The 18,471-nt window shown below is 41.3% G+C and overlaps 1 protein-coding gene and 1 pseudogene across 3 annotated transcripts in view; both read left to right on the top strand.

The window, feature by feature from the left end:
- The window catches only part of IL1RAPL1 (interleukin 1 receptor accessory protein like 1), a 648,622-nt gene that overhangs the window by 562,705 nt on the left and 67,446 nt on the right, over window positions 1-18,471 (top strand). The window lies entirely within an intron of this gene.
- LOC114595413 (nucleoside diphosphate kinase homolog 7 pseudogene) lies at window positions 17,099-17,810 on the top strand (annotated as a pseudogene).

Genomic DNA, 18,471 nt, shown 5'->3' with positions numbered 1-18,471 from the left:
CAAGCCAATTTATATGACTCATCTTGTTATTCGTAGATCTGGTAGCAATTAATGTGTCTGGGCGGGATTGATGGTGGAATAGCAGCCATGTTCAAACCAATTTACAGAAAAAGCCAACATTGTAACTCTGGGGATCAGCTGGACTAATGCTTTAGATGTTTCTGTCATGACAGAGAGGGGGGATCTGGTTTCAAATCTGCTTCCCCAACAGCAGAGACAGAAGACCAGTGTCAGAGAAGGATATCTGATCTATTTCATGGCCCTAGGACACCCTCGCTGAGGTATAGAATTTGTGCACAATATACACATATACAAATATGCCTTAATGCTTTTATTTAGATAGACATAGCACTCTTCACATCTTCTGAATTTCAGTGTCTATCTAAGAGCATTAAAAATTGCTATTGCCTCTGAGACAGCAAGAGTGTTTGGCCTCTATCCTGACTCTAACAAATGCATTCACTTCGGGTATTAGCATCTGTATTAGATTTGAAGTCCAACTTCAACTGCAAAATCATCAAATAGCATTTATTTTTCCTGTATCTAGTCAACTAGACTCCATAGTTGACCTATGCTGGACAAAGTGTTTGGTTTAGAAATAATACTGAGGTAGTTTGGGGAGGCAGGAGAAAATGAACTGTGATTTCAGCTGTGTGATATCACAATAATACATGGTTTAAAAAACAGCAATTTTGCAGCTTCATATTTAGCAATCATTGATATTAGACTTAGTACATGATAACAGAATGTCATGTCTCATATGATCATTTTCAAATTTGAAGGTACTGGGGAATAGGCAAATAGCAAAAAGTAAACGATGAAAACCTCCCATCACTGGAACTAAATGTGATGCTACTTTTAAAGGCTGTATTTTAGGGAGTAGCTAATGCAGTAATGAGATTGGAAAGACACTAACTCACAGCTTTTTACATCATGCTATTTTCAGCACCAGACAAGACTCTCCTCTGTTCCCAAGCATTTGATTGTTAAATTTCTATTCTGTTCCTGGGTGGTTTTTGCTGGCTTTTGTTCTAATGGTAATTGTACGGATGTGTTTGAGAATGAGCATATGATTGTTTTTTGGTTTTTTTACTGCATGTAACTTTAATATTTTGCTTTTTTGCATTGTAAGTTGGCTTGAGACCTTGTGTTATAAGGTGATGAAATATTGACAATATATCACATATTGTCTTAAGAGACCATTGTACTATCACTGTTAAGGCCACATGGAGACCAACAGAACTGGAGTTGCAGGAGCAAATGGGCCAAAAAAATATTTTGAGTTGGATCTGTACTAAGTTATTTACATTTCTTTCTCATTGAAATCAGTTGGAGTTAAGTCATTTATGATAAAACATTTCCCGCTGATTTCAGTGAGACCAAGCTGTGACTAATTTAATCTTAGGCTGCATGTATAGCGTACATTGAAAACACATTACTTCCCCCAAAAGTATCCTGGGAAACGTGATTTGTTAAGGGCGCTGAAAATTGTGTTTCTGTGAGGGATAGACTTCAGTTCCCAAGGTTCTTGGGGGGAAGTCATGCATGTTAAATGTGATTTAGATGTATGATGTGCATGCAGCCTTAGATTAAACTCTTTCTTTTCAGATTATCCTGCTGAAGGCAGAGGCAGAAGATGCCATCTCACTGGTTATTAAGTGGGACTATCATTATCACTGCCCTTGATAAGAGCATCTCCAAGGGTTCCATGTATAGTTGACAAGCACTTTAGTATGTACTAGATCTTCCAGAAAACCACGATTCTGGATAGGGAGATGTTATGGTGGGAACTGCCAGGGAAGGGGATGTTGGGATTGGACAGCTTTTAGCTGGAGACAGGACATTGGGATGAGATTGAAGCAAATTTAGGACAAAGAAGAGCAGTACATATGGTAGCCTGTATGGTGGCATAAACAGAGAGCATGTGAAGCATTGAATAATTGCAGGCTGAGTCATCAGGAAATAGACCTGTCTTAAGACTTCTATTTCTAGTTTGAAAAAGAACTCTGAAAAGTAATAATGATTAGTAATCTGTGCGGCTTTTACCTATGCAAATGATTTAGCTTGAATTAGTTACTGCCAGTTGCTATTTGTATCTTTACTTTACAAAAGCAAAAACAGAGTGTCACAGAGCTGTAGTGTTGGAAGAGACCCCAAGAGTCCTTTGGCCCAACCCGTGCAATGCAGGAATATAACATGTATATTAATTAATATCCTTGGTAGCTTTGGGTATAGACTACTACTTGTAATTTTAAAATATGCATTAAAATGCAGCACAAACGGGTAATAATCCTTCAGATGTCCTAATTTATTATTTCTGTTATGATCATCTCATTGACTTTAGCACTGAAATATATGGCTGACCATAAATCAGCCTCAAACTTTTTTGTCTCCATACTCTGACTTTGGCCAAATTTCAGAGCTGAAAAAATAATAGTCCTTGACACAGCCATCTTCAAACTTCTGTTCTATACTTTATAATCATCTCATGATGATAAATAGTTACTTTTCAGGATTGATTTATTTCACATTCACTCTAGAATTGAACTTTCACAGTCATGTGCCTTCTTGTTGAATAATAGAGCAAGAAGTGAGAGCATCCCTAATGTTTTATTGGATATAACTTTTCCCAAGTCATTTTATGTTATCTTTCAAATAAAAAAATGTTTATTATATATATATATACATATGAAGAAACCCTTCACTGATTGTTAAGGGCATTTAAAAAAAATTGGAACTACTCAGTCTTATGTGGAGTATGACAAGGTTACATTCCAATGTTTGACATGTTCATTATTAAAATTTTGTCATTCCCTTCCCTTCTCTGAACCCAGTGAGATGAATTCATTAGAGATGGGTAAATAAAAAAGTGATTTTCTCTCTAAATTAATATAATGACACACTTTCGTGATGAATTTTCTAAATCATTTCCAGGTTATACTTTCCTCTCCATGGGTTCAATTATCTTTGTCATAAAAAAGAGCTTTTTCATAGACAACCTTTACCCATTTTTCAAAGCCTAATTTAACTATAAAGCTGTTAATATCACATTTTAAAGGAGATGATGGATTGCCTTTTAACCTATTTGAAATTTTTCAGATTAGATACTATAATATTCATAGATATAACCTTACCAATTATGAGAAGGGAAAACTGAAAACACAAATATGGCTTTAACCTTGAAAGCTGACAAGAGTCTGGATGAGACAGAAACTGTCATTTTATGAGTTTCCTTTTTTCCAGTGTTCAGGAAAAACCGTGTGGTTTGTATCCGACACTGTCCATCCACTCGCACAAGGGTCCTTGTTCTAGCAGAAGTTTATTTCCCAGTGTTGTATAACAGAAGAATCCAACTCAACAGGTCTGCTGGTGAAACCATTCAGAAGAATTTGCACTAGTGGAAATGTTGCAAAACGAACTTTTTTGCCTATATTCTATGAGTTGTACAGACATATACAAGCTGTCCACTCCACAAGGATACATTTGCACAAGGCAATGCTCCAGTGCAGAGGTGGAAAACCTCAGGCCCAGGGGACAAATGTGGCCCTCGGGAACCCTCTATCTGTCCCCTCAGGAGCCTCCTCAGGACACCACTGACCCTGGACGAGGGGTAGCAGACATGGTGTCTCCAAAAATACATCAAATAACAAACCTGTCATAAGAATAATGCTTTTAAGCATGAGGACTAGAAAGCTGAAACAGTCCATAGTCTGGCTAGATCTCACAAACCACATATCACCAACCTATGCATTACACTAGCTCTGCACTTCTGTTAAAATGTTACACAGCCAGATACAAAGGTTTTATTTTCCAGTATATTCAGTTCTTTCTCAGTCATGTTTGTGATTCAGACTTAGTGATTGCAGGTTTGCTTTGTCTCGGTAGTTTAGCATTTGGAAAGTGAGGGAATGTGTTAGAGAAAATTACAGAAGCTCAGCAGAGTGACATCATTCAGCAGATTTCACTATAATTGCACTTTTGACCAACAAAAGTCACCCAAACCAATTGTCTCTGTTTCAAGTGTTGTCACCTCAGACAGAGACTGTATCGGGGGATAAACCTACAGCAGCATTTCCTAGCAGAATGATTTAACATACCAGTCAATAATATGTGACAGTGATAGCCAGACACAAAATATCTGTAGAGAAAACAGGCTATTTATTAATATTTGTAGCTCTGCTTAGCTCTAGTGGAGTCATTCTGACTCTACCCCACAGCCATTCCTTTGTCTTATTTGACTGTTCTCAACCTAAAGATATGCTGCTGGCCTGGCAGACCCTGTAATCTGTTATCTTCTCTTTGTTCAAGATTCAACAGTCAACATTTTTATTTATTTAGCTAGCCCGCTAGCTATGTACCCATCAGTTTACTAAGTGCCACCCATGTACAAGTCACATTACAAAGAAATAGAGAACAGGTCCCCCACCCAAGGGACTTAGACTGCAAAAATAGACACGGGAAAGAATAAGGGAATGGGTAGGGGAATGGAGTAACCAGGAAACAAATATGTAAGTAGGTTTGGTATATGTTGTACTAAGGCTTATTGAGAATAAGGCACTGGAATTAGCGGGTTATTCCATTGGCTTCATTGAAAAGATGGGTTTGGAGGAGGGATTTCAAGGCATGTTGATAGTCTTGCGGAAGCATTCTGAGTAGCATTTCTAGGCATAGGGTATCAGCAAGGGAGGAAGGATAGCTCCTCCTGAAAGATCAGAAGACCCAAACATGGGCTGGATCTAGACACATCAAAAAGTGATTCAGTTAAATGCATTGTGAACTTCATACAGAGAAATCCCCGTGACAAAAGACAGGGCTCCATAGCATTATCTGGTGTCACAGTGTTATAATGCCTAAAGTGCTTTATCTTTACGAATGTAGCTGAGTCCATGGTAGAACATGGTAAGGGTGGATGAGAGAAGGTCACAGGTAGGGTAAAGGGGGAACTTACAAAAATAAACCTTGGCTACACTTCATGGTTAATGTAGAGAAAGCTTAAGCACATATTCTGTTTCGGACTAAGTTTCGGTGTTAAGCACATATTCTGTTTCGGACTAAGTCAAACCTTGGCTTAACTCTGTGTGGCACAGCAGTAAAAAGGACCTGGAAGGAGCAAAATGATTGTGAGCTCCTCTCTGAGAGCTCACACATTTGTGCAGTCTTGCAAAGGCATGGGTTTACTTACTTTAATATGCACACTCCACTTTTCCAACAATAATGTTGAGCTCAAAGCGGCTCACAGTAATAACAATAGCATTTAAACTGTCATGTGAACCAGGTCAGTTCAACAATCAGTTCCACTCTCTTGGTCAGTAAATAAGGGCTTTTTGAGGTGCTAGTAATTTCCTCAGATAAGCCGCAACTCTCGTCTTGGCTTCCTTATTCGACTTTTATTAATCACTCCGTAGTGGGCAGCGTGGTGGCGCGGCAGTGCTCACCTCATATCCTGATACTGTAGCTTACTGGGAAGGAAAGAGAGTAAAGTGGCATTGTGGGGAGGTCAGTGTGGTATGAAAGCACTGCAGGAACACTCAGTGGCGTAGCGTGGGTTGTCAGCACCCGGGGCAAGGCAAGTAATTTGCGCCCCCTAACCCGTGGATTTGCGCCCCCTAACCTGTGGATTTGCCCTAACCCCAGATGTTGCGCCCGGTGCGGCCGGCCCCCCCTGCACCCCCCACGCTACGCCACTGGGAACACTAGCAAACTTTCCAATGCCCCGCCCCTTCCTTCTGAGTAAGCAGCAGCAATTCAGCTGTTGGGAGCTTTGGTGAGCACCACTGCACTACCATGCCACCCATTACTGTGGTTATTAAGTTGAATAATGACATATCAGTCTACAAAAGGAGTTGTGACTTCTCTGTTGCTTTTGCTAAACAGCCAGGGTTGGAAAGGTGTGAAACATGTGATAGGAAGGAAGCAAAGAATGGGGGGGGGGGGGGGATAAAGAAAATCACCACCTCATACATGCACCAAGAGGAGTTGTTTTGATGACAGAAAAGGCAACTGTTTAAAGCAAAAAAATATGTAGTAATATACATCATTAGGTATATTTATCAATTTCTCCCAGCTGTAGATTTTATCATAAAACCATTTACCCACAAATAGTCCAGGTCTGTAGCTGATAGGGCTAGTATTTCAAGTAAAGAGCATATGGTTTATGCATACCATTCTTAGGCCATATGTAATTTGTTGTTTAGTCGTTTAGTCGTGTCCGACTCTTCGTGACCCCATGGACCAGAGCACGCCAGGCACTCCTGTCTTCCACTGCCTCCCGCAGTTTGGTCAGGCTCATGTTTGTAGCTTCGAGAACACTATCCAACCATCTCATCTTCTGTCGTCCCCTTCTCCTAGTGCCCTCCATCTTTCCCAACATCAGGGTCTTTTCCAGGGAGTCTTCTCTTCTCATGAGGTGGCCAAAGTATTGGAGCCTCAGCTTCACGATCTGTCCTTCCAGTGAGCACTCAGGTCTTGTTTCCTTAAGAATGGATGCGTTTGATCTTCTTGCAGTCCATGGGACTCTCAAGAGTCTCCTCCAGCACCATAATTCAAAATCATCAATTCTTCGGCGATCAGCCTTCTTTATGGTCCAGCTCTCACTTCCATACATCACTACTGGGAAAACCATGGCTTTAACTATACGGACCTTTGTTGGTAAGGTGATGTCTCTACTTTTTAAGATGTTGTCTAGATTTGCCATCGCCTTTCTCCCAAGGAGCAGGCGTCTTTTAATTTCATGACTGCTGTCACCATCTGCAGTGATCATGGAGCCCAAGAAAATAAAATCTCTCACTGCCTCCATTTCTTCCCCTTCTATTTGCCAGGAGGTGATGGGACCAGTGGCCATGATCTTCGTTTTTTTGATGTTGAGCTTCAGACCATATTTTGCGCTCTCCTCTTTCACCCTCATTAAAAGGTTCTTTAATTCCTCCTCACTTTCTGCCATCAAGGTTGTGTCATCTGCATATCTGAGGTTGTTGATATTTCTTCCGGCGATCTTAATTCCGGCTTGGGATTCATCCAGCCCAGCCTTTCGCAAGATGAATTCTGCATATAAGTTAAATAAGCAGGGGGACAATATACAGCCTTGTCGTACTCCTTTCCCAATTTTGAACCAATCAGTTGTTCCATATCCAGTTCTAACTGTAGCTTCTTGTCCCACATAGAGATTTCTCAGGAGACAGATGAGGTGATCAGGCACTCCCATTTCTTTAAGAACTTGCCATAGTTTGCTGTGGTCGACACAGTCAAAGGCTTTTGCATAGTCAATGAAGCAGAAGTAGATGTCTTTCTGGAACTCTCTAGCTTTCTCCATAATCCAGCGCATGTTTGCAATTTGGTCTCTGGTTCCTCTGCCTCTTCTAAATCCAGCTTGCACTTCTGGGAGTTCTCGGTCCACATACTGCTTAAGCCTGCCTTGTAGAATTTTAAGCATAACCTTGCTAGCGTGTGAAATGAGTGCAATTGTGCGGTAGTTGGAGCATTCTTTGGCACTTCCCTTCTTTGGGATTGGGATGTAGACTGATCTTCTCCAATCCTCTGGCCACTGCTGAGTTTTCCAAATTTGCTGGCATATTGAGTGTAGCACCTTAACAGCATCATCTTTTAAAATTTTAAATAATTCAGCTGGAATATCATCACTTCCACTGGCCTTGTTATTAGCGATGCTTTCTAAGGCCCATTTGACTTCACTTTCCAGGATGTCTGGCTCAAGGTCAGCAACCACACTACCTGGGGTATACGAGACATCAATTTCTTTCTGGTATAGTTCCTCTGTGTATTCTTGCCACCTCTTCTTGATGTCTTCTGCTTCTGTTAGGTCCTTTCCACTTTTGTCTTTTATTATGGAAATCTTTGTACAAAATGTTCCTTTCATATCTCCAATTTTCTTGAACAGATCTCTGGTTTTTCCCATTCTATTGTTTTCCTCTATTTCTTTGCATTGCTCGTTTAAGAAGGCCTTCTTGTCTCTCCTTGCTATTTTTTGGAAATCTGCATTCAATTTCCTGTATCTTTCACTATCTCCCTCGCATTTTGCTTGCCTTCTCTCCCCCACTATTTGTAAGGCCTCGTTGGACAGCCACTTTGCTTTCTTGCATTTCCTTTTCATTGGGATGGTTTTAGTTGCTGCCTCTTGTATAATGTATAATATGTAATAGACTGCACATAAGAACCATAGATTTAGGAGCTAACAGGAGCCATAAGGTGATCAAGTTCCATTTTTTGTCCCAAGGACAGGCTAGGATCCTCATCACATAAGACCTCCACACATTAACTCTCATGATCCAGTAGTTTTGCTACTGTTCTCCAGAAGGTGTGCTTGAGATGCTTGTTTTTCTTTGTAATGCTTCTCTGGGCTTTTGTTGCTATAATTCATTTGGCCTCACCACCTGTCACTTTTCTCTCCTCTAATCTGTCTAAAATGTCACTGCTCAAGTTCTGCTCCTTTCTCTCTGCTACCATCATGTCACTATCCTTTGGAATCCCTTTATTGACAACCTGTCTTATTCATATCATTTTAAAGCTGTTTACTTCGGACCACTGAGATAAATAATATTGCACCATATATAGCTCTTCTCCTTTCTTTCTGTGATTTCTTTAGTTCATCCTATCCTCATTTCTCTTTGCTCTCACTTCCACTCTTTGATTTTGCACACGTTTATCGTTGCCTTTATAGTTTTTCATTTGTCTACTTCATCCATGCATTTCCCAAGTTCATCCTGTTTTATCTTTTAGAAATTTCATAAGGGTTGTTCACGTTTTCCTTAAATGCTTAAACAAAGGGAATGAAGTGACATCTAAGTCTGCAGAACGGACAAAAATATTGAGCGATCTCATTAGAAGGACCTGATCGCCACAAGAAGCTTCAGATCCTTAAGTCACTGAAATTCCACTGAGAGTTAATTAATATAGTTCTATTATATAAGTGCAGATGTATGAATTGCATGACAGTTAGTGCAGATGTATAAATTACATGACCAAAGCCCAGGATAGAACCCTGTGGTACTCCACTTGTCACTTTTCCCCAGAATGACGAGGGACCATTAGTGAGCACTCTTTAGGTTCAGTCAGTCAACCAGCTACAAATCCACCTAATAGTTACCTCACCTAGCCCACGTTTCACCAACTTCTTCACAAGAATATCATGGGGGACTTTGTCAAAAGCCTTACTGAACTCATGATACATTTGTTGCTGTTGGCATCCATCTGTCTTGAGAGACAACAGAGTGCTGTATTCAAAGGTGGCCTGGCCCTGAGGCAGGGTGAGGCTGCTGCAACCCACAGGCGATGGCACCCCCATTCCACTGCCCAGTTTTCCCACTGCTCTCCCCAGCCTCTAGGGGCAGAGAGGGACAGGTTCTGTAGAACACCTCCCCTCCTGCCGAGACAGCGAAAGGGGAGAGATTCTGCCACCCAGCTTTGCCGCTGTGTGGGAGTGAGAAGATCCAGAAAAGATCATGGGAGTAGGGGGTGTTTCACCTCAAGTGCCAAAACACATTGGCTGTATTGCTTTCTTGCACCAGCTTTTTTTAATGTTTATGCAAGCCTGCGCAGGCATTTTTTGGACAGGCAATTTTGCCACTTGGTTGAGACCTCTGTGCTCATTGACCTTCTCATGCGCCTCTGGACCTTTGCAAGAACCTGGAATTGCTATCTGCTAGTGTTGACCATGTTGGTTGGTAGGTAGAAACTTGGGCCCTGTTTTCCTACTTTGCGTTGATCATCAGATTTAGGCCTCAAGCAACCACTCTTCCTATCTAGATAAACATAGATAAAAAATATCATAATAAATAATAATAATAAATTTTATTTATATCCCGCCCTCCCCAGCCGAAGCTGGGCTCAGGGCGGCTAACAACAATCAAAATAATCCGACATTCTAAAACATTCATTATAAAATTAATTAAATCAAATTAAAATCAAATTAATGGCAACCATCAAGCCAAATTCTGTGCAGATTGCCGATTGCCAGAGGAGGGGGTCAGGCTGCGCCCTGACCAAAGGCCTGGTGGAACAGCTCTGTCTTGCAGGCCCTGCGGAAGGATGTCAGGTCCTGCAGGGCCCTAGTCTCTTGTGACAGAGTGTTCCACCAGATTGGAGCCGCGACCGAGAAGGCCCTGGCTCTAGTTGAGGCCAGCCTAACCACTTTGTGGCCTGGGATCTTTAGGATGTTTTTATTTGCAGACCGTAGATTTCTCTGTGGGACATACCAGGAGAGGCGGTCCCGTAGGTACGAGGGTCCTAGGCCGTATAGGGCTTTAAAGGTTAAAACCAGCACCTTAAACCTAATCCTGTACTCCACCGGGAGCCAGTGCAGCTGGTATAATACCGGATGGATATGATCTCGCAGCGAAGACCCCATAATGAGTCTCGCCGCGGCATTCTGCACCCGCTGGAGTTTCTGGGTCAGTCTCAAGGGCAGCCCCACGTAGAGCGAGTTACAATAATCCAGTCTGGAGGTGACCGTCGCCTGGATCACAGTGGCTAGGTCAGGGCAAGAGAGGTAAGGAGCCAACTGCTTAGCTTGGCGGAGATGAAAAAATGCCGCCTTTGTTATAGCTGTAATCTGCGCCTCCATAGAGAGGGAGGTATCGAAGATTACACCCAAACTCTTAACGGATGATGTTGGCACTAATTGCACCCCCGCAAGAGATGGGAGTTGCCCCCTCAATCCCATATCGCTCCGTCCCAGCCAAAGGACCTCTGTCTTCGAAGGATTTAACTTCAACCGGCTCCCACGTAACCATCCAGCCACAGCTTCCAGACATCTGGTCAGTGTATCTGGGGCCGAGTCAGGGTGGCCATCCATCAACAGATAGAGTTGGGTGTCATCGGCATACTGATGGCAGCCCAGCCCAAAACTCTGGACAAGCTGGGCGAGGGGGCGCATAAAGATGTTAAAAAGCATCGGGGAGAGAATCGCACCCTGAGGCACTCCACACACCAAGGAGTGGCGCGATGACAATTCCCCCCCAAGCGCCACCCTCTGTCCCCGACCAGAGAGAAACGAGCACAGCCATTGAAGGACTGTACCCTGGATCCCCACGTCGGCAAGGCGGTGGTCCAGGAGTTCGTGATCGACCATGTCGAAGGCTGCTGACAGGTCTAGAAGAATCAGCAGCCCCGACCCGCCTCGATCCAGCTGCCTGCGGAGATCATCTGTTAGGGCGACCAGAGCCGTCTCGGTCCCATGACCAGCGCGGAAGCCGGACTGGAATGGATCGAGAGCCGATGTTTCATCCAGAAACCTACCAAGCTGTTCAGCAACCGCTCTCTCAATCACCTTACCCAGGAATGGAAGATTTGAAACCGGGCTGTAATTGGTAAATATCACCACTCGCATCGTATAATTAAAAAGTACTTTGCCTTTTTCTTGTCTGTCAGTATGCTACGGAAGCCTTGTTAGGGAAGGAAGAAGCAGCAAGCAACGTTGATGGTAATAGCTCAAGATAGGTTGTCTGCATTTCAGTTCATGTTCAGGTGAACTGGCTTATGCTAAGCAATCACCTGTTATTTGCATTAAACAGTTATTTTCTCATGCTTGCTCAAGTACTGCAAAACACTGCCTAACATCACCACAGATGGAGATTGGACAGGCATATTTTTAAAAGAAAAGAAATACACAACACCTCTTCCAAGTAAAACATTTCTTTCTATCAATCTTAAAATATTTATATACCACTAAATCATAAAAAATACCGGTGTATTAAAGTGATTTATAACATTAAAAAGATAAAAACCACACAGTAAAAGTGTAAAAAAGTTTAAAACAATTTTTACAAAAAACATGGTGGAAGGATGAACTCTTAATTTCTTGCACAGGCTTAGAGGAATAAGGAAGTTTTCAGCATTTAAAAGTTGGCACAGAAGGTGCCCACTGAATCTTTATTGGCGGAGTGTTCAATGAAACTGGGCCAAAGACGTGAAAGGCTCAATTTTTTGTTGTCATCAAATCATCTCACCAACCTGGGGAACATCCATTTCTCTTTTCATATTTGAATCTAATAATGACTTCCTGTTCTTTTGTAACTTCTAATACAATCTTTAAAATAGTCTTTATGGTACAGAGAAAGAGCCAGACTTCTAAGGGTCAGGTCTTCAACTAGAGACCTAACTCTAAATTGCTATAATCCGTGGTCATTAAAAGAAGCCACATAACTGTACCACATAACACAACACTGACATATTTCATTTGTTTGACAATCTGAAATTGACTATCCAGTCTTAGAAAAGCCCATAAAAGCTATAACACTAATCCAAAATCTTTATGGTTCTCCAGTCCTGGGACTGTGGAAGACATACATGAAAGAATCAAACCTGCTGCTCACCAAAGGCTTGTGGCTACTCTTAATTCATTCCATAATCATTATATATTCATTTAATCAGGAAAGTGATAGTAAGCCATTGTTAACATTGTGAAATGTAGTAGATACAACTGCATATTATATCATAAGAAGAGACAATTATAGAAAGAGTAGAAGATGAAGTACCTGCTCACAAAGCTGCAATTTTAACTGGTAATTAAACTCAAGTGTTTCATTTTCCCAGTCAGCTCATCAGTGACACTAGAAAATAAATGATCTGAAAGTGAAATCCTTGAGGGAAAACAATAGTAATTAATTACATTTCTCAAGGGAGAAAGTGCTCCTAAATCTTGTTTCTGGGCAACCTCTTGAGCAACAAACATTGTAGTGTACAGATGTGGGTGGACGGAAGTAGAGAGAAAAGCTGTGGGGGGAAAGATAATTTAATCCGCATATTCATGAATCCTTCAGCATAGTTTAGGCTTTAAATCTGCCACAGTTTCTTGTTTTGTAACAAGCTGCAAATTCAATATATAGATTACTTGATACAAAATACCTCCAAAAATAATTTAACATGACTGGCGGCTCTCATAAAGACATGGAGATCAGGGTCCATTGAGATTTGTGGTAGTGTTTTCTTAATACTCATGTTGAGGTTAATTTAGAGGTTAATAAATGAGAAAGGGCCTGAAGAAATAATGGGGCACCACTACAATGCATGATTTGTCCCCAGAGAACATTCAATTATTCTTTTCCCAGAATAGTTTTAAATTAGCTTAGTGATAGGATTTCCTCTAGTGTTTTATTACAATGAATAGATCACAATTTTATTTTATTTTTTCTATATGCTCCATATCAATTTTCTTCTTTGTTACATCATCCAATTAGTTCTGTTGCAATTTTCTTAATTAAAAAACTTGCTTAGAACTGGTGCTTTTAGGCTGATTTTGTAGTCTATGTGAATGAATAAATGAAAGAAAATATAATAATGGTGGTGATGGAATGAGTGTGAAAGATTATGTTTGCCCAAACCGAAGGCGATGGAGTAAGAGTGGATGGCCCAGGCTTCTTGTGTCACCATTTCTGTCACCATGCAAAGTCAACCTCTACATTGGTGCTACATAGCAAAATTCATTTCTAAGTCAGTTACCCGCTTAGTAAGTACGGTATTTTTGTTCCTGTTGCTGTTATGGTACATTTCACTCTTGGCATCAGTATTGGTCAATAATGGCTTAAGTCACAGGTTAGATGTACAAAGGTACTACTTCTGAAACCATGGGAAATGGAAATTGCTCCATGTGGCAAGACATTCATCAAATATAGCCACTCATAATGTAGATCTCTTTATGCCACTGTGGTTTGTGGTGGAATGGTAAAAATCATATGATGTGAAGTGAGCTATATGTGAATAGATTCCCTGTGGGCTCTGTGTGTACTTGCAGCCCCTCCTAAAGAAAGCCCTAGGTGGGAGACACTCTGCAGGGGTATAAGGGGGACATTGGTCAATCACAGTCCTGCTTACAATATGCTGTGAGAAGCATTGTGAATATTGCTGTGATCAGGGCAATATGCTTGGTAATATGCTGCCCTGTGTGAGGCCATTTGACGCCCTCCCCCCCAGCCCTCATGGCTCAAGCTTAAGCTGGGCTTTGAGAAGGAGGCAAGGCTCTGGCAGATTGGTGTTTCAGAGCACTGAAAGATTGGTGTTCGCTAATACAAGTCTTTTCTCAGATGGGATACACACCTCTATTCTCATACCAAGGTTATCTGGCCAAGTGCTGCCTCTCATTGGACATTGCTGAATACTGGTCTGTTGTCTACTGTCTTCATTTAATCTATAACTAGTCTGCTCCCTCTTTTTTTAAAAAACAACAACTAAAAAGATGTTATTTCAGTTTACGATGCATTGGAAAAACACCCATGTCCTACAATCTGTTACCAACCATTCAAGATGGGGCCTCACTGGCATCTGAAATGTCCACTGTGTTGTTCCTTAGTGTTCATGCACAGGCATTTATGCACCTTAGAGAAAATGCACCCACCTCTTCACTCTTCTGAAGCATTTAACATTAAGAGAGCTTGGGAATAGAGTTGAGCCCTAAAGGCAACTCTAGAAACTGACACTAATAAATTTCACCCCAAGGCAAAAAAAGGGACAACCAGGGACATACTCCTGTCCCTAGTTAATTGGGACGGTTGAAGTAAGGTAGCTGGGTCTATGCTATATTTCACATACCTGGTATTTGTTTTGGGGGTGTACAAATGCAGCAGCAGTGCTACAGTGGTCACTTGCTGGTCAAATGCAGAATAATAATAATAATAATAATAATAATAATAATAATAATAATAATTTATTATTTGTACCCCGACCATCTGGCTGGGTTTCCCCAGCTACTCTGGGCAGCTTCCACAAAGACCGGAAATACACTAAGATCTCACACATTAAAAACTTCTCTGAACAGGGCTGCCTTCAGATGTCTTCTGAATGTCAGGTAGTTGTTTATCTCTTTGACATCTGATGGGAGGACGTTCCACAGGGCGGGCGCCACTACCAAGAAGGCCCTCTGCCTGGTTCCCTCTAGCTTCACTTCTTGCAGTGAGGCAACCGCCAGAAGGCCCTCGACACTGGACCTCAACTTCCGGGCAGAACGATGGGAGTGGAGACGCTCCTTCAGGTATACTGAAGTTCCTTGAAGTTCCTCGAATCTTGAAGTTCCTAAGTGTTATCCACAGAGAACTTTTGGTTTTTCTCAACAAGCAGATCGTGACATTTTCCATCATGTACAGTTAAAGCTTTGTGAAAATCAGACTGCCAGAGAATTGCTTCACTTCTCATCTTCCATCACAGATTCATTTGTAGCAGCAGGCAAAGAGTTCTGGGGTGTTTTTTCCCCAGCACAGAAGAAAATGAAAGATAAAAAGTAACATGACAGGCAACTATCTCAGATTTTTAAGTTTTGATTGTCATTCATATGTAAGAAGGTAATAATTGCATAGCAATCAGACTATTTTAAGTGTTCCTACCCTTTGTTCTGATGTCACAAAAGGTATAATACACGTTTTAAGTAACAATGATGAACTGTGACTTTTTAGAAGCTTTTGTTATTTTTCATGGAACTGACGGTTTTCAAATTATCTTATTTATCAAAGGAAGCTAGGTCTGTAAAATTTTCAGTGACAAAAGTATCATTTAATACATTTGAAAGCTTCACTTTTTATTGTTTTAAGCAAGAAGTGGATTATGATGCAAATCCTTCTTTCTGTGTGTGTGTGGGGGGGGGGGATAACTTGGATAGTACAATGAACACATGGGGGTCTTAATCAGGATTGTGAACAGGTTTTGCACCCAGTATCACACAATGCTTTATCTTTCTCCTGAAGAATGAATTTCGGCTATTCACTTATACTAACTTGTATTTGGACTCATAAGATTCATATATCAAATACTGGGCAAGCGAAATGTTGCTAATAATTTCTGTGGAGATTTGTAACAAAAGAGACAAAAATGTATTCTGCATAATAATTTTTAAGAAGATGCACAGCCAACCTAATGCACTTAATTTATGTTTTGCCTTTATAGTTCTTTCCACCCTGAAGTTTTCCACTGATACACTGGATAAATTGCAGAAAACCTGGTGCCCTTTAGATGTTGCTCAACTATAACTTCCATTGTCCCTGAACAATGGCTCTTACGGCTGGTGTGATGGGAACTTAGTGCCACCAGTTTGGGGAAAGTTAAATTGATAGTTCTTGTGCCTTGACTAGCATCAGCAAAGCAAAGTGGTCTTGGTCCTTTCCCATCTTCCTTTGAAGGGAAATGATGCAACAGCAGGAAACTGCCTATGTGGCAGTGCCACAACTAACCATTCAACCCAGGGTTTATTTTTTAGGCAGAATAAGCCTTGCAGTGATGCCTACTGAAAACATTATTAGCATAGAAGATCCTGGACTGAATAGGCTCATTTCACTAATGGGTTTCATGCTTCTGTGACGGCATGCAGGAAGTATGCAGCACAACAAAACATGTGGAGATAAAATTTCCTCTCTCAACTCCAATCCCTTGTAAATGGTCATAGTTTCCATGGTATTCATTTTCAACTTGAACTTGAACTAATTCCTCTTGAGTAATTCACTATACATGCAGAGTCTTGCTGTCTCAAATAGCTTGACATTTCTAATGCTTGCTGATCTTGGTTGCTGAGAAGGTGTTCAGCTTTAGCTTGTATTTGAAGGATTCTCCATCCCCGTCCCCCCATAAAAAGCCTTCAACTGTATTTAGATATACTGAAGATAGAAAAAGTATCTCATTGCCACCAAGGAAGGGTCTTGCATACAGAAGGTTCCAAGTTCAATCCTTAGCATCTCAATACAGGACTGGGGGAGACTCCTGCCTGAAACTTGCCTGGGAGAGAATCACTGCCTGTTAGTATAGACAATTCTAAGCAAGATGAACCAATGGTCTGGTTCGGTTTAAGGCAGCTCCCATGTTCCTATTCCCATTGCCTGGCATCCTGTGCAGTGTTCCACTCCTATGAAGTTCTTGTATTATAGTCTCTCTTTCTACTGTATAGGCAGGCAAACACTCTGACCTACATAGAGGTTTGATTCAGATTGAAAACAAAGAATGGATTGCAGTGTGCAGCTTTGTGAATATTTGTAACAAAAGAATTTCCAGCCCACTGGCCAAGCCTATTTGTTTGTTTGTTTCATCAATTCATATCCCAGCCTTCAATGTAAAAATATTCCAAGGGCAGCTTATAGAATTAATCTTAACAAAACAGAAATAATACAGCAACAAGATGAAACTTCAGCAATTAAATGGTATTTTACCACAAGTAAAAACTCTGGAAAAATGGGAAAGCCTATATCTGGGGCTGAACAGGTTGTTGGGAGATGATGCTATATGCCCAAGGAAAAATTTAATAAGACCCGCAAATTCTGCTGAAGCCCATACTGATGCTCCAAATAGTGTTAGAGCATATTCTGGAACTGATGGCATAAGAAATGTGGCTTGTGGTCCAGATTCTTTTGCTTCTGCTGCTAGAGAGCTGGGGTTGTTCTTTCCCTTCAGTGGAAGCTGCTGGCCTGCAAACATGGCAGAATATATACACTGTATCTGTTGTGTTATAAAGTCTCACTCAATTAAATAAGGTCTGACTGGGAAGATAAGAGCAATACTTGATGGAAGGATTTGAAATCTTAGCCTTGCAGATGTTCTATATGGATGTGCAAATGCAGATAAATTCTACTCAATTTACAAGGGTGTCATCACTGAATATTTTGAGATGGTTGTAGAACTTTGCTCAGGACCTTGTGTAGCTCTAGAGATTAGGCAAATGGATCCTGAAAAAGTATGCAGAGACTTTGTGGACCTTCTGATCCTGAAATAGTTCATTTTCTATATCCTAGCACATTTTGTGCTACCGTAAGAACAAGATCCAAAATGCTGTTCACTGTACAGATCTGCCAGAGGTTTGTCTTTTGGAGGGATGCAGGAGATGGCCTTCTTAGTTACTAGTCCCAGACTTTGGAATTTCCTTCCTAGAAAAGCTAGCTTAGCTTCCTCATTGTTGCCCCTCAGCAGGCAGGTGAAGACTTTCGTGTTCCAACAGGTCTTTGGGAACTGACTGCTGTTAACGAAAGGGCTAGTGCTGCAGTGTTTTTATTTTATTCTTTGGTTTTAACATATTTTTAAAATATGTATATACAGTGTTACCTCGAGTTACAGATGCTTCAGGTTACAGATGCTTGAGGTTACAGACTCCACTAACCCAGAAATAATACCTCGGGTTAAGAACTTTGCTTCAGGATGAGAACAGAAATCGTGCGGCAACAGTGGGAGGCCCCATTAGCTAAAGTGGTACCTCAGGTTAAGAACAGTTTCAGGTTAAGAACGGACCTCCAGAATGAATTAAGTTCTTCTTTTTTTTCATTTTTAAATTTTATTGAAAAAATAAAATTTTACAAAAGTCTGGAGGCTTTTCTGTAAGGATACAAACACTGACCTTGGCAAATGCCCGCCCCCCTCAGCACAGGGGGAAAAATGGAGTCCCTCGTGCTGCGCCTGCCCAAATCTGATGGAGTCTCAAAAACTTGGGAGAGGGGGGTGGCTCAGGGTGGGGCCGAGCCGTGAGGTCGGAAGCCGGCGGCAGGTAGCAGCCAAGCTTCTTCC

This window comes from Podarcis muralis, chromosome 4 (genome assembly GCF_964188315.1).
Source record: "Podarcis muralis chromosome 4, rPodMur119.hap1.1, whole genome shotgun sequence".
Classification (NCBI taxonomy): Eukaryota; Metazoa; Chordata; class Lepidosauria; order Squamata; family Lacertidae; genus Podarcis; species Podarcis muralis.
Note: the sequence above shows the minus strand (reverse complement) of the source record. Positions and strands in the feature narration are given on the sequence as shown.